The 16,379-nt window shown below is 40.5% G+C and overlaps 1 protein-coding gene across 11 annotated transcripts in view; it reads left to right on the top strand.

Annotated features, from left to right (window-relative positions):
• Positions 1-16,379, top strand: part of tenm3 (teneurin transmembrane protein 3) — a 500,548-nt gene that overhangs the window by 369,155 nt on the left and 115,014 nt on the right. The window contains exon 1 of one of the 11 annotated variants that reach the window (XM_069529760.1): positions 9,248-9,623. The exons of the other annotated variants lie outside the window; for them this stretch is intronic. The gene's annotated coding sequence lies outside the window, so the exon portion shown is untranslated. Of the gene's footprint in view, positions 1-9,247; positions 9,624-16,379 lie in introns of those variants that run through there. 11 annotated transcript variants of the gene reach the window in all.

Raw genomic sequence — 16,379 nt, forward strand, 5'->3', positions numbered from 1 at the left:
TTCCCTTTAATTTGTACATCATTGAATACAAATCAGGACTAACATGGGGATGATTGTCATTTGGAGAAATGTGCTTGTGTGCTTGCTTGCAGAGATCGAAATTGTTTGTGGCCTTCCAGTGTGATGACTTTTAGTATGAACCTTGTACCAAACTAAGATAACAATGCTGAGCATAGTCAGCTGACACTGCTGTCTTTTACTGATATTCAACCCTGTAGCAAACTGAAGGGATACAAAGGAGCATTTGAAAGTTACACTTAGATTAAAAATGTTTAAATTGGGAAAGGAGACTTGGATTCAATGTGTCAGTGTTGTTCACATTGGATGGAGAGATAACTATCATTTTCTGAATGTCTCACCCTACCTCCCTCTGTTTCTCACATACACTCACACACTGACATGCTAGTCTGCCCAAAAGTGTCTGTGAAGCTAGTGATAGTGTGGCTGACCTGAGCATATGGATGATTTTACTGAGAAACTTACACACACACACACACACACACATACATACACACACACACACACTCCTTTTTTTCATCTCTCTTAGTTGCATACAAACTCACACTCCCACATCGCCTTGTCTGTCCTTGGCAGCTATTTCTAGTGTCATATGGCTTCTAAACGTGATTCTGACACTAACAAAGGCGGTTTAGCTGTGTGTATGAAAGTGTGAGTGTATGCAGGCCTGTTGAGTGGGTTGGCCAGTCTGTCTGTCCCGCAGACTAGTCAGCTTAAAATGACACTTAGATTGCTCCGCTCCTTTCACTTACTGTCTTCTATAAAGCATTATGGTAATATACCGAACAGCATTAGGTAAACAAGTAAAAAAATAAAGAGAAAATAATAATATTTCAGTGAGACATGTAGCTCACTGACAAAAATGTTAAAATATCCCTCAGATACTCAAGATACTCGGTTGGGTACCAGATAAAGAACCGGTACTGGTGCCTGGAATTCGAGACAAGTCCCAGATGTAGACCACACTATCAAACATGGTACAATCATTAGTTTTGTACCTGTACATATTTTGTTGCTACAAATATGGCAACTGCATCATCTTTTAAAAATGTAAACCTCCCTTGCAACCTCTTTTGGCATGCCCTGTCTTACTATGTCCTCATGATAGAATTTCTGTAAATGATTATTGTGACCAAAACAATTCACAAAAGCAATATTAACATGGTATCTGTAACAAAACTATAAATAAAATAAATAAAAAAGATAATCAGTCAATATCATCAGAACCAGATCCAAAAAGTAGCTGGACCCAAGGTGCCAAGATGCTTCTGACGGTCCAGCACATAGCAGCGGGGTGTAAGATGCAAGCTGGGACAGCATGAGGCATAAACCAAGTGGGTGGGATAGTGTACAGAAATATCTGTGCTGAGTATGAATAAGAGGTACCCAATGCAACATACCACCGAAAGTGGTTGAGAATGACAGAGCTCAGATCCTGTGCAATTTCAAGTTCCATGCTGACAAATAGTTACTGACTAACCACCCAGACATAGTGGTGGTCGACAAGGAGCAGGAGGGGGCAGTATAGATGAGGCAATCCCGCTAACAGTAAGACAGAAGGAGCAGAAGAAGGTTGAGAAGAACTACTGGAACACGTGGAAGATGACGTGGGGTGAAATTGAGCCCTGTGGGAGGAGTATTAAAGAATGTGAACCACAAACTGGGAGAATGGTTCCAGCAGATTCTAGGCAAAACATCTGAGGTCTATGTCTAGTGGGGGTGAGAGGGAGAGTTTGGAATATATATATATATATATATATATGGCTCACAATAAAATCTAATAAAATGAATGCTGACCATAAACATAATTATCCAATATTTTAATCCATAATTCATGCAATTACCACCATTTATCAAAGCTTCTGGAGATATAACAGCCATCATCACATGTACAAACTGTGTGTGTGTGTGTGTGTGTGTGTGTGTGTGTGTGTGTGTGTGTGTGTGTGTGTGTGTGTGTGTGTGTGTTTGTGTGTGTGTGAGAGGGAGAGGGAGAGAGGGAGGGGACAGGTTAGTGGTTTGTGCAACAGGAGGTGAGGAGGAGGTATTTGAATGGCACCTCTGCTGTGAGCCAAACACACTCACACACATAGTTCATAAGGGCATGCATATGTGCCCTCTGTTTCCACCCCCATCATCATGATGAGTGGATGGAAGCTTTTAAGTAATCACATCATCTAAAAGGAGAGAACAGAGGTGAGAGAATAAGAAGAACAGGAGTGAGACAAAAAATCTAAAGCTTGTGTGAAGGGAAGGTGAAATATGTTGTTTGAATGAGTCATGCACTTTTCATTACTTCATCTTTTTCACTCTGTCTCCCTCTCTTGGCCCCTTCTCCCCATCCACTCCCCCAACACCACCCCACTCTCTCAAGTCTTATCTCCCTCATTTTGCACTCTCAAGGTATTTGTAATCTGCTTATACTTGTTCAACCTTCTTCTACATTGTAACTTAAGATGGGTCGTGCCCCTGTATGTGTGTGTTAGATATAAGCTGACAGTATTACTGTATTTACCGCCTGCCTTTATTCATCTTGACCTCTCTCTCTTTCTGTCTCTCACAACACATGCATTGTGAAAGGTTCACACCATACAGAATTTTTGTGTAAATAATGATGAAGTGATGGACAACAATGGATGAAAAGATATATGAGAGTGAATGAGAAACAAAGAGCAAAGGAGGAAAGGAAAAGCAAAGTGCATACTTTGAAGGTATGCAGGCTGTCATTCCATCTGTCCATTCAATGCTCCAGCATCGACTTTATGTGTGAGTGGGGCACCTTTTTATTTCATGTTATCTCACACACACACACACACACACACACACACACACACACACAGAAAGAGAGAGAAAGCTGGTCCTGGAATACAAAGTCCTTATCTGAAACTCCGTGTTGGTTTATAACCCTGCTCTCCTTACACTCAGAAGACAGTGTTCCAGGAGCCAGAGTGAGAAAAGGAAACTGTGTTTAATAAAATGCATTTTCACTTGCTGTTTTAAATAACATGGAATTGGAATTTCAGTTTGTTCCTTGAATCATTGACTTTCATTACAGCTCAGATCTGATTAAAATGACCTGAATGACAACTTAACTCTGATTACTTTGACCCAGCTCTGCTCTGGGTGGACAACCAAAGATTAACATCTACCACAAAAGAAAGTACTGGCTATGTTCCTCCACCTTGGATTTTGGATAAAAATAAATGTTTTAATACAATACAGTCCGTACATAAACACAGACAGAGGTCTGGCTATGAAATACTTGGGAAAAAGGTTTAAAAGAAGCACACTATACCATTACATGCATACATTCATACCCAAACCTACATACAGCAACAACAACGATATAATCATAATAATCATAATAACAATCATAATCAGAAAGCCTTTGTTAAAAAGTAAGATCCTCTTTGGTGCATAAAAAACATAAATTAATCTAAAATGTGATTAAAAAAAAAACAACCTTTTTTGTTATATTGTTTGTTAAAAGTATAGAGCTAAGCTTAATGTGACATTATAAAAATGGCTTTAACAGTAAACAAGGAAAGGAGGTGGGGTTGGAGGGGGATAAAGTCTCAAATTATGCTTGTCAATGAATGATTGGTTTAAAGAAGAAAGTGGGTTGATCAGAATATGCATGTGATATCCATGTGTAGGTGTATGATGTGTATGAAAAGGAAGAAAAACATACATACATTTGACAGAAAAACATGATGGTAAAACACAAATACACCCTATAGGTGCTGTGTGTAAATGTAGCCATGTACCCCAGGCTCTACAGATACACACAGCAGTTTGGCGCCCCTTTCACTAAGATACAAGAGTTTCTTGATTTTTGATTAGGGCACGTTTTCTACAACTATAAATCCCTTTCTACGAGAATTCTGTTGTCACTCAGTTGCACAACGGAAGCATTACCATGTTACTGCTTTCAATGTTCTCTTTCTTTTTACAGATCATGGCATGATCCCATACAAAGCTCACACTTTGTATGCAAGCCTCAAATTTAAATTGTAGCTTAAAAAATAGAAAATGAATTATATTAATTTATAATTGACCAAAGTCCGGTTACGAGCATTCCTGTGAGCACTGGGCTGTGATGTGTGCGAGCCGCTACAGTTTCACAAAGAATCAAAGGTTTATTTACACCTCTCAATGCCCAAACATTTCCTTTGTTTGTGACCTCTGTTACAATATCAACCCTCACCACCACATAACGATGTCCAATCTTTCTTCATAGCAGAGCCGTGCACTGCTCATTCATCCACTCACCCCCCCCGGCTGCTCTCTCTCTACCTCTCTCACTCTTTCACTTGCTTGTGTCGACACGATGACAAACACATGCACAGACATAACGTGCGTACACACACGTTAAGACTGGGCACATCTGTATACTTAGACTTTTACATAACACAAAACACATATTTCATATGGAGCAGGGTAGTGAGATGTAATATCAAACAGTCAGTGGCGACACATTCAAAACTTATTCTAATGCAAGGTGTGAATAGAAAGACTTTTTACACACACACACACACATGCAGATTCAGTGGTCTCTTTGGCACACAGCTATTGAACCTTTTCCAGAGGGTATGTGTTCCACTTATATGTCTGCTCATCTATTTCTAAATAATATTGGATTGCCCAATACATCTTGTGTGGCCAAGAATTTATTATACTTTCCATCATGTGACTTTAAAAAGATAGCAATCTGTGTGGGTTTGTGCATTCAGTTGTGTTTGTGTGTTCCGCTGTGTTTAAACCACAGGTGGGTAAAGCAGCAGGTCGCCATCATTTATCCTAAATGGTTTAGTCCACCCCCATATGATCTTAGTAATCACTGTTATTCAGAATGGACTGCACAGAGGTTGACAGGCTAATGCGCCTGCACATACACATGCACTGTTCTCTTCTGCTCCCTTACACCCAGCTACAGGGTGCACTGGTCAAGATGATTACTGTTATTTTGTAGTCTGGCCAGGAGCCTCAAATGTCCAAACTCATTGTGATGCACGCACTGGGAGACTTTATATCATAAGCTGCTTTCTGACACGCACTGAACTCCAGATCGCAGGCAGACCCTCTGTATTCTGCCCGGAGGAGGTGCTTCTGTGAGCGCCAATGTCAGAGTTACATCCTCCGCAGTCTCTGCGGACTTTTTCCGCCTGGCCTCATGGTCTGAAGTGCGCAGAAAGAGAGCAGAATCCGCTGTGTGAAGACAGCAGGCGATCCCCTGCTGGATGGGGGGGAAGGCGCTTCTAACACGCGACTGTAAACACAAAAAATAAAACGGTTGAAGACACAGACGAAGATGTCAAGAGAGTGTGTGGGGATGAGACCAGCGACGGTGCCGGGGTGCCGGGGACATCGTCACGTGATCCACCTCTCGCCTAAATAATGCTGAGGATTTGATGCTGGTGTGAACGCGCCTGTGCGCAGAACATGCCGCTGCATTGTGCACGCGCGAAAGGCACAGTCCGGGTAAAGTCTGGAGAAGTGGGTCCGGTATAGGTTGAGTATACACGGGCTACTTTTTTCCAGACGTCATACCAGAAAGCTCACACAACAGCTCCGCAGCAGACACACTCCCCGCGTGAACGACACACGCCTGCAAGACGCAGCCGTCGCGCGCTGCACACGCACCTGGTGTGGAGCAGACATAGAGAACATCACCAATGTGCCCAATCGGATATGGTGAATTCTGTGGACAATATCCTGCTGTATGCACCCATTTACATGCTCACATACCTCCGATTTTAGGAGGATATCCAGAGTTTAGTGAATGTCTGAAAGCAGCTTTAAGGATTAAGAAAAAAAGACATCTGCTTTTTCCCTCTCACATCTGCTGGTTTATGATACTGGTATCACTTCACCACTTACTTTGTTTAAGCTACTGTTCCTCTCCTCTCTGGTTTGTTTCCCTTCTCTTATTGTAAATCAGCATTGATCAGAGAGGGACCCATGTCACCCACACTTACACCCATATACACACATAGGCAGTTTTATTGCTCCTGAACTCACACTCAAACATGTATATACACACACACACAAACACACATCTCCCCCTCTCACAAACACTCTGAAGGCGTATAGAATCAGTATTGTGTGGGTCAGTGGGGGGCACCAGCAAATACACTGGTGTTAGAAAAGCCTCACTGCTGGAAGGAGGGAAAACGTTCCGCAGGGTTTTGGGATCTAAAATAGCCACATAGAGAACTGCATGGAGGATGTTTTTCTCACGGAAGTTTATTTTAATGTGGGTAAATATGGAGAAGTGCAGGAGATTTAAAGGAATTCCTTCTTCTTCACGCTCCATTAGAGACAGGAACTCCAGAGTGGGCCTTCATGGACACTTTGGTCAGTTCTGATGCTGAAATGCATGTTATTGAGCTGAATTAATCACGACAATTTGTTGACATGGGTCTGAAGATTGAATCGATTGCGCAACAGACCTGTTAAATAGCCGACATGCAAAATGAGCACCAATTAAGAAAATGATTCACTCTTAAACAGTACTAAAGGAAATTCAGTTCCATTTAATGGAAAACACTGACTATAAAATCAGAGCAAAAACAGAATCCAGTTGATCATGGCTGCACAACAGCTGTGTTGCAGATAAACCAGGTAGGATGAAAGCAACATTTTCTAACTTTCTCTCTGCAACATAGATTAAATATATAATGCTCTGCACCCAATCTCCAGTAGGCAAACAATAACAAAGTGACAGATCATTGTAGGTATGTATGGGTAAGACTCACTTATGACAGGGACTAATTCTAGTACCCATAGAATACACAGTTATATTCACAATATTGAATGGGGAGATTAAACTGATTGTTAAGAGCATTTTATCCGTCTAATAATTCGATAAATCTCATATCTCAATAACCTGTCATCTGATCAGCTTCACACTTGGCATGTGTATTGTCATGGGCCCAAGGAAATTCAGGAATTTGGTGCAATTTGGACACGCACTATATTCAGTATTATTCAACTTTTAATATCTGTAGCAATGGCAACGGCAGTGCTTTCATGACAGTGGGAGTCAATACGGTTACGGCTGATTCTCCAATTTGGGGTTCTGTGTACTAAGTTGAAATTCATCTAACTTTAAATAAACATGTTCAGAATGGACACGATAGACTAATGAGCAGAGTGACCCCATTCTCATTTGGTTTGTACTGATGCATTTTGGTTTGCTCAGATATTTATTTTGCAAATGTAGTGGCCTTGAGACATGGACTGAATGGATCATCTGGACTTTCTCCACAGGGGCTGTATGTGCGAATGCAGCTGAGACCTTACGGACTCTCTGCAATCTTTCTCTGGCCAGGGTTACGGTTAGGGACAGAATAAAGTCGTGGAGGGAATAGAAAGTGAGAACACAGAAGGAGGTCCTTCACAGGACTTACTACGAGCGAGTGTGTGTGTGACAATTGTGACACGCAAAACATGCATTAAAAGCAGCAGCATTAAGGATGAGGATAATTCTATACTTACCGCATGTCCTTACCAATGGCTTAAAATCAATATTCCATTAACCTTTATGGGAGAGGATGCGTCTATCAGTATTTTGTGTGTGTATAAGTAAGGGTTATAATAATGTATAGATTGATCAAATATTTAGTTCACACACAACCTGTATCATGACAAAATTTGTTCTGTCAGCAAAAGCTCAATGTACATTTCAGGATGAAATGAGTTCATAGAAAATAACTGGCTCAATAAATATGTATATACTTGTGTTTATTGCTGCACATTCATCTCATGCTTTCTTCTTCCGCCTTTTTTCTCCCTGTCTTGATGTAATAGTCATCATTGAAAAAGCTCAACACACCTTTGAGCTTTTCTAACATGACTTCTGTCACTGACCTTAACACTTTTCTATGAGTGTTAACAGGCTGGTTTTGGGTCAGTGACAAATAAATGCAAAAATGTTATCAAAACCTTTTCATTTGTTAAATATTTATATATTGTATATTTTGTATTTATGTTGGTTTTATTTTATTTGAAAGAACATTTATGTCGTTTTTCACAAAAGACTGAAAGTGACTGAAAATGTCAAGTGGTGTAACTACAAAAGGATAACACGATAAAAATAATCAATTCATTTTAAAATATCACATGAAAATTAATTTCTATTAAGATCATCTCTAAATTAAAAATGTGTGCCTTTTGCAACACAGAGAACGGGCCATATGCTGAAAGCACTGTTTGGTTTCTAAATTGCCTTTAACAAATTGAGCACAAACTGTTAAAAACTATGTTGTCACGCTGCAATAGAGGATAACTTTTCATTCCACATATATTTACTTGTATATTATCATAAAATACTGGTTACTCCAACTACTGACACAAACCAGTTAAACAACCTGGCCATATATATATATATATATATATATATATATATATATATATATATATATACATGTGAGAGAGAGAGAGAGAATGTGTGTGAGTCCTTGTAAAGTACATTCATGCTGCTCTGTTACTGAATCCTCTGTTAAGCCCAGTCACTCCCCCTCTTTCTCTCTTAGTACCTTTGGTATATACATCAGTCCAACACACACACACACACACACACACACACACACACACACACAGCACATTTCTGCTTGTGAGAGTGAGACAGAAAGAGAGAGCTCATGTGTGAGGCTGAGCGGTGTAGTTGCTGTGCTATGAATACATATGCGGTCGGGAAATCGGGGAGATCAGGGCAAAAGAATGCAGAGGGAGAAGAGAGGGTGAGAGGTAGAGAGGGAAGAGACAGGAGAGAGGGAGAGAGAGAGGAGAGAGAGAGAGGGGGAGAGAGAAGAGAGTTTGAGAGAGAAGAGAGGTTGAGAGAGAAGTGAGGTAGAGGGAGAGAGAGAAGAGAGGTTGAGAGAGAAGTGAGGTAGAGGGAGAGAAAGAAGAGAGGTTGAGAGAGAAGTGAGGGAGAGAGGGAGAGATTGAGAGAGGGAGTGCCCTGCACCCCGGTCCTCCTCTCATCCCGCCCCCCCTCAGAGTCCCTCCTTCCAAGTATTTCCTCCTCTCACGATTCTCACCATCTCTCTCTCCCTAACCCCCCCGTCGGTGTCAGCCAATCACATTCTTCCCTCTGCGACCCCCCCTCCCCCCCTCCCCCATGACTCCGCCCCCTCTCTCGCTCTAGCAGCGAGAGAGCTTGAAAGTGACAGGGGCGCAGGAGAGAGAGAGAGGGGGGGGGAAGCGGGGCGGCGGTGGGAGTCAGTCAGAGGGAGGCAGAGGGGCTCAGAGCGAGGGAGAGACTGGTGCACTTTCCCAAACTGACTCAGAGGAGGAAAAGAAAGGAGCGACGACATTTCCATTTTGCGTCTCCTGCCGTCACCTGGAGGCTCCGCGGCTGCAGGAGGAGAAGTGAGAGGCAGGAGCGAGGCAGCGAGAGAGACGTCAGGACACGCGGCGTGCGCTTTGTGAAGCTCCTCCAGAGAAGAGGGGAGCGAGGGGAGGCAGAGAGGAGGTGTGATGTTATTTTCCCCTCGGCAGCGGGGAGAGTCGGTGTCCATGCTGCCTGGAGGGAGCCTGCGTGCCTTCTGGGAACATTAACTCTTCCATTCAGGCGAAGCTGGAGTACTCACACACACAAGGTAGAGCCCGAAGTCCGCTTGGGTTTCCTTCCAGCTGCCCAGTGCGCGCGCGTGTGTGCGCGCGTGTGCGTGCGTGCGTGCGCGTGTTTACCTTTCATGGTTTAAATCCGCTGACTGAATTAAAAAGTCATTGACAAAACACGAGAACGCGCGGGTGTGTTTGGCCTCATGCTTTGATTCGTGGAGGAAGTGGCAGGAGAGAGAGAGACAGAAGATGAGTGAGGTAGATTCGCCATTTGTCTCCCTGTCTTTGATTTCCTTTTCTTTTCTATTTTCTCCTCTCACCTGTTTCCCTCTGACCCCCCCCCCCCCCCCCCCCCCCCTCACCCTCTCACCCTCTCAACTCAAGACTAAAAAGCTAAATCTAGTGGAGAGATGGTGAGTGAGCCCCCAGTCTCTGCTGCTGCAGCCACTTCTTCTGTTGTCTTTGCCTTCTCTTCCAGTCACTTTCTAGTCACTCACACATCAGCTCGTTCGACATCACTGTCAGCTTCTCCTCCAGTAAGTAGCCTGCCGCCAACCAATTAGTGACTGCTGCCTTTGTCTCCTCGCTGCAGTTCTCATACGAGACACACACGAAATATTTCTGCGGTCAATCATACATGGGGAGCATTAGCTTCAAGGCCTGCTTTTGATTTTGAAGCCATTATGTGCGGGCAATATTTACAGAGGAGATTGGGAGTATTGGTATAATTAGAGTACCAATCAATGTGGAGGACATACTGAGAAACAAACTGCTGTCACTCACTCTCACTGGCAAAGTGACAGTGAGGGTAAATTTACACCAGCGAGTTTATTCCAGACAGATAAAAGAAACTGAATTGTGACTCTGAACAAAAAGCAGCTGGCCCTTGAATTAATTAAAGTTTCAGAAAATGTATTTATTTGTTCCTTTTTGATCTATTCTTGTTCTTGCTGTTGATGCTACCAATTATGAGGGTGCTTTGAATTTCAACTTTAAACATTCAAAATGTGAAAGAAGGATAAATCAAGTCGACTTTGAAATGATCACACTTAATATTAATACACTTCACAGCTGCCCTCCTGTCTTTCTACTCGGAGTGGAGTAGAAATCCTCAGCCCATGGTGTAACAACACACCTCAGGCTCGGTTCATAATGCGTGATCACTCAGTGTCTCCGGCTTTCAGCAGTCCTCGGTCCATTGCTTTTGGTTGTGATGACATCAAATCATGTTTGTACAGGAACTGGTGACATGCTGGTATTGTATTTTGACTTTTCTCAGTCTTCATATTTTGGCATTTGTGAAGTTTGGATTTGACCTCAAATGTAGTGAGTGTAGGTGCTTTTTGTTTTATTTTATACAACAATACTGTCCTTACTTACGATAAACACAAGTCCTGGTTCTAAAAGTCTAAATTCAATTAGGAACTGAAGGTGGGAATATGTTCGTCATGCTGCCTGTCACCCTGACATAAGTGAATAAACTGTATTTAACCAAGGAGGTTAAACTCAGGAAAAAACATCTGCAGTGTGATTTGGCTTTCAGGTAATTTATCGTGTCTGCTTCTAGCATTTTGTGCTTTGAAAGGCCTGCTGGTGTGTGTGTGTGTGTGTGTGTGTGTGTGTGTGTCTGTGTGTGTGTGTGTGTGTGTGTGTGTGTGTGTGTGTGTGTGTGTGTGTGTGTGTGTGGGGAGGTGAGGGTTACAGTGGCTGGACTTAGTGCTGCTGCTCAGACACAGAAAGAGAGGCTTTTGCTTTTTGCCTAATCATTTCCAGACATGGAGATTTGCATTCCATAGCTTTCTCCCTGTGCTGTGCGCATGTGTGTGTGTGTGTGTGTGTATGCCTGTGCACGCAGGTCTGTGAGTTTGTCTCTTTTCTCGTTCTTTTCCCTGTGTTCTCCTCTGAAGTTTTACCTTTTCAATTAGAAACATAAATTTTGAGATGCTCCTAAGAACGTGTGTGAATAATGAAGCGGAAAGGAAGTCGGTGATGGATTGAAGGAATTAAACTGTCACTGTGGGAGGAAACCTGCTTAAAAACGACTTTGAATGGACAGATCGTAAAGAAAGGAGGCCAGAGAAAGTGGTAGAGAACATGTGTAACTGATTAAGATTCCAGTGGGTCCATTAGGAATGATACGCCAGAGCAATAATATTAGTATGTCACAGCTGAAAGGATGAAGAAATGTTCACATCCAATTCATACAGATTTATAGCGATAGACCTATTCATTGGTCGCCTGATTCGCATTTCTTAATTTTCAGCAGCAACTTTTTTTCCATACAATTATTTTTTTACACATTTTAGTTTAATAAGTAGAGTGTAGATCTATGTTAACATAGAACTTTTTTTTCTATTTTAATTATCAAGTTCAGCAATTTTGTTTGAATTTATTATTAATATTATTATTAACATTTTATTAAAAAAAGATACAAACATAAAAATACGAACATAATATAATCATCTTAAAGACGGACCGCCCTGACTTCTATATACAAGCATCGGCCATTTATTTTGGTGGACCACTTGCAGATTCAGCATAAAATTCAAAGCCGTACAAAAACATCACAATAGTAACTATTTACATAATACATATAATATATTATACAAATGTATGACACATATTATAAAATGTTTTTGAGCCTAAATCAAAAGGCAGATGCAGAGGATGTTTGACATGAAGACAAATATTCAGTAAGAATTTTGACAAATTCCCCAATATAATTAGCTCATGTGAAAGGTCCCGGATATATTTGATATGTCACTTTTTGTTCACACGTGGGCTTTTTTCTGATCTCTGGAATGTTTGAGAATTCAGAGGACTGGGAGTTTCGGACCTACCACTATGAGAGACTGTGCAGTGAGTCGGTCAGCACAGAGACGTTACATGGTGGTTTCACTAATGAAAAGAGCAACAAAAGAACGTTTGAAAAATGAGTGTCCAACAGCACAAGTTTTCACCAGCATGATTATGAAGCACCTTGTTGCTCATGCCATTATAAGCTGTTTTGATTCACATAAAACTGTGTGATTATATTATTTTTATAGTCAAAGCTCGGCTGAAAAAGTAGTACAAAGGGATTTAAATATAATACACCTAATAACTTTCTATTATGACAGCTACATTACCATTTTTATTATACTGTTAAAACAAAGAAGCTTCAATGAATGTATTAATGGAAAACAATATCCAAAATTTCAAAAAAATCTAATTAAACTGTAATTACTGTCGCTTGAAAATGCCAAATGTGTTATTAAATTAAGCAGCAGTATCAGTATCATTCAACGATCCACCTTATAGAATAATACATATGCAGGAAACATATTTAATAATTTTATAGCTAGAATAAATTGTCACACAGCTTCGTGTAAAACATGAAACTTGGATTTATTTAGATTTTCTATTTATTTTTATGCCAATCATGTAGGCATGATTAACTCAAGTTAAAACCTACTTGGCAATAAAACCTATTTTCCTATCAAAATGGGAATAAGACACAAAATGTACAGCAATTTAAACAGTTTGCTGTGTGAACTCATCTTAAGCTTTTCAGGTTGCTTTTACTGTTCTTTGATTTGGGGTTTTATCTCTTCTATTTCTAATGGTATGTTATTGGTCCATTCTCTCTTGTGGTTTTTTTGTCTTTGATTTGAAACATGATGATTAATAATATGTTTAGTGATGTATATCAGTAGAAATGTCAACATTTATAATTTGATTTTTTTAGAAGGACATCAATGTGAACAATGGAGTCTTTGTAAATTTTACTGTGCAGACGCAAGGTCACATTGTTTCTGATATTTTTTGTTTCACATTATAATTATGTGACCAGTCAAACATCATCTGTAGGATCCCACCATTAATGCAATTTGTAGACACACACACACACACACACACACATGTTTATGGCCATCCATGTTATTGACAGATATGTAGACATTCAGTGAGTGATCAAGAATGTCTTTACAGAACACACACAGTGTTTTGTTTCTTTCCTTGGTTTAAAAAAACAAGCTGTCGATTTCATTTACTGTGCGAGTGTGTGGGTACATTTTGTGTGTATGTATATATTAAAACACGGGTAGCTCAAATCTGTCACCATCCACAAATAGAGCATTATCCCTTGGCAACAATGCCTTTGACAGTCTATTTTGAGAAAGATATCTTGTCTGTGATATAGGGGTCTGCTTTTTGTGTGTGTGTGTGAGATCATTCTTCAAAGCTAGATGATGAAATATAGCACAATGACATCACTTTGAAACAGAAGTAAAGGAATGAATGCAGTGTGTGTGTGTGTGTGTGTGCGTTTGTGTGTGTGTGTTTTCATACTGATATAAATTTCCTGATTACATGCTTACATTACATTACACACACTAGGGCTGTCACTTTTCCCCGAAAATGAATAAATGGCTGTTACCTGACATGTAATAACTGCATTAAGATCTTGTGATAGATGTCGTGATTCTCCGCTCAGTACGGTATTGCTTCACTACGTCCTCCATTCTCATAGCAAAACAAGTAACACTACCAGCTTACTCACTTAACTGAGGTCAAGAGGGCATTTAGAAGGTCAAGCTGATGGTGAGTGCCCTCTGCTGGATCATGAAGCAAACTACTTCAAAAGTTCTTATGAGCTTGAACAATTTCAATATATTAGAATGGTTACAATTCGAATATGAATATTTTTCACACACACACACTTTCTATTTCTCCCAAATTTAAATAAGCTTTATTGGCAAACCAGTACAGAAAACTAACAGACACAAATCAATGAACAATAATGTTCAAATATCCACCATTGTTAAATCCATTAAATAAAACATTAAACAACAAAAGTTATTTGACTCACAAGTCTATAGGACCGGGACGTATGGAAGGAATGTATTTAATATATAGAATAACATGGACAGCCGCAACTTACCTAACGTGTACCAATGTAATCCGTCATAAACAGAGCTTGTTCTCCTTGTGTTTATTCTGATGCTAATACTACACATTGAATTTTCTCACCATTCAGACTAGAAAAGCTGTTTGGCATAATGAATTCCAGTGTGACCTCCATAATATCGTGTACCACTTTAGATAATAGCTGTTAACTAGAGCTAGATTTTGTGGGCTTAGTATTGGAAAGATGAATGAGTTTAGGGGCAAATAAGGAAATCTTGAAAAAAGAGGTAACACTGAGAAGCATGGTGCCAAGAGATACTGAGTGACTTAAACAATGCACACGCACGCACACACACACACAGACACACACATACAAACACGTTCCCCCTCTAATCACCTATACATACAGCACCACCTTCAGCTACTCATGTGCTCATGGTTTATTTTCCCATCACATCATCCGTCTTCATTTCCTAGAGCAGCCAGATAAGACCTGAAAGGAACCTGCTAGTGATACGAGGGTGTGTGTGTGTGTGTGTGTGTGTGTGTGTGTGTGTGTGTTATTTATTTGTATTGTTGGAATGCAGGAATGTTTTAATATGCTCCACAGTGGGTATCCTTCACGGAGCCATTCCTTGGTGTTTTATGATAAAGCCAAACATATCAAGCAGCTGACAACTGGTCGCTAATTTGTATCATTCATGTAAATATATATACATCATAAGAAACAAACCTCTTTGGCAGCTTCAGCTGCATTTAGCAACAGTGTAATGTCAGTGTTAATTTTATTCTTTTCGCCTGTGGGTGTGTGAGGAGCTGATCATTTCTGCTGGCACCAGTCTGCAGAATACAATGCAGAGCAGTGTCTTAAAGATGGGCAGGTGTCCCCACAGTGTTTGCTTATTTTGGATTGGGTTAGCTATCCATGGCCAATACCTAACGGTTGCCCTGATCACAGGCAACATGAACAGCACAGCATGTGGGAAGATAGATAGAGTTTATTGTTTGAAAGGGCTCAACAATACACACACAATTCAAATTTAACATTACATTTAACTCTGGTGGCAATACACTCTCTACATAAATGGGTTAGGTTTCATTCATAGTGTGAGTATGAATATGTTGGGAGTTTTGCACTTATTTAGATTTGCATATTTAAGTACAGTATATTTTAAACTTTTAATGTGATAAGTTTCAACTTCCAATCTGCATTTGCAATAAAACAAAACGCCCACCATCATTCTGTCTTTTTCCCCAAGAAAAGAGGAACAGTTCTGGCTTAATTGTACCAGAGCCTTTTTTAAAGTATTCATTTCGCAGTGTTGGAAAAAATCCCAAACTATACCTAACCTTAGCTGTGCAAACTGTTTGGTATTTTTCTATCACCCTTTTCTGAACTCCAGAGAGTGTCGCACAATGGGGTCTGGACTTTCTCTGGAGTTTGTCTTTCACGTATGAAGATGGTAGCAGGAGATTCATCATCATCATTTACTTATGTAAAACCTTGGAAAACAAATCGAGGTAGACTAAAACACTTTTTTAAAATGCACATTTTTTGAAAAAGTTTACTGTTTGGTATTTTATTTTTTTTGCCATGAAAATATTGTTAGACATGCTGTCCATCTTCCTGCTAGCCACATGCGGTACGCGGTGAAAATAGGGTGACCCTGACTCTCTAGAAAAGCATGCAGCTCACATGTAGATGACCTGATTACATGGGTGCCAGAATGAAAAGCAAACTGTTCCACCATGCACACGCTCTGCTCTCACATCCTGGGTGGCCCAGGCGCTAGGGTGAGTTTATGTTCAGCAGTTCTTATAACAGTTAAAAATTGGAATCATCTTTTTAAAACTGTTTTTGATTATGGGGGTCTGAAAACTGACATTTAATACTGTCCAGCATC

This window comes from Paralichthys olivaceus, chromosome 8 (genome assembly GCF_024713975.1).
Source record: "Paralichthys olivaceus isolate ysfri-2021 chromosome 8, ASM2471397v2, whole genome shotgun sequence".
Lineage (NCBI taxonomy): Eukaryota > Metazoa > Chordata > Actinopteri > Pleuronectiformes > Paralichthyidae > Paralichthys > Paralichthys olivaceus.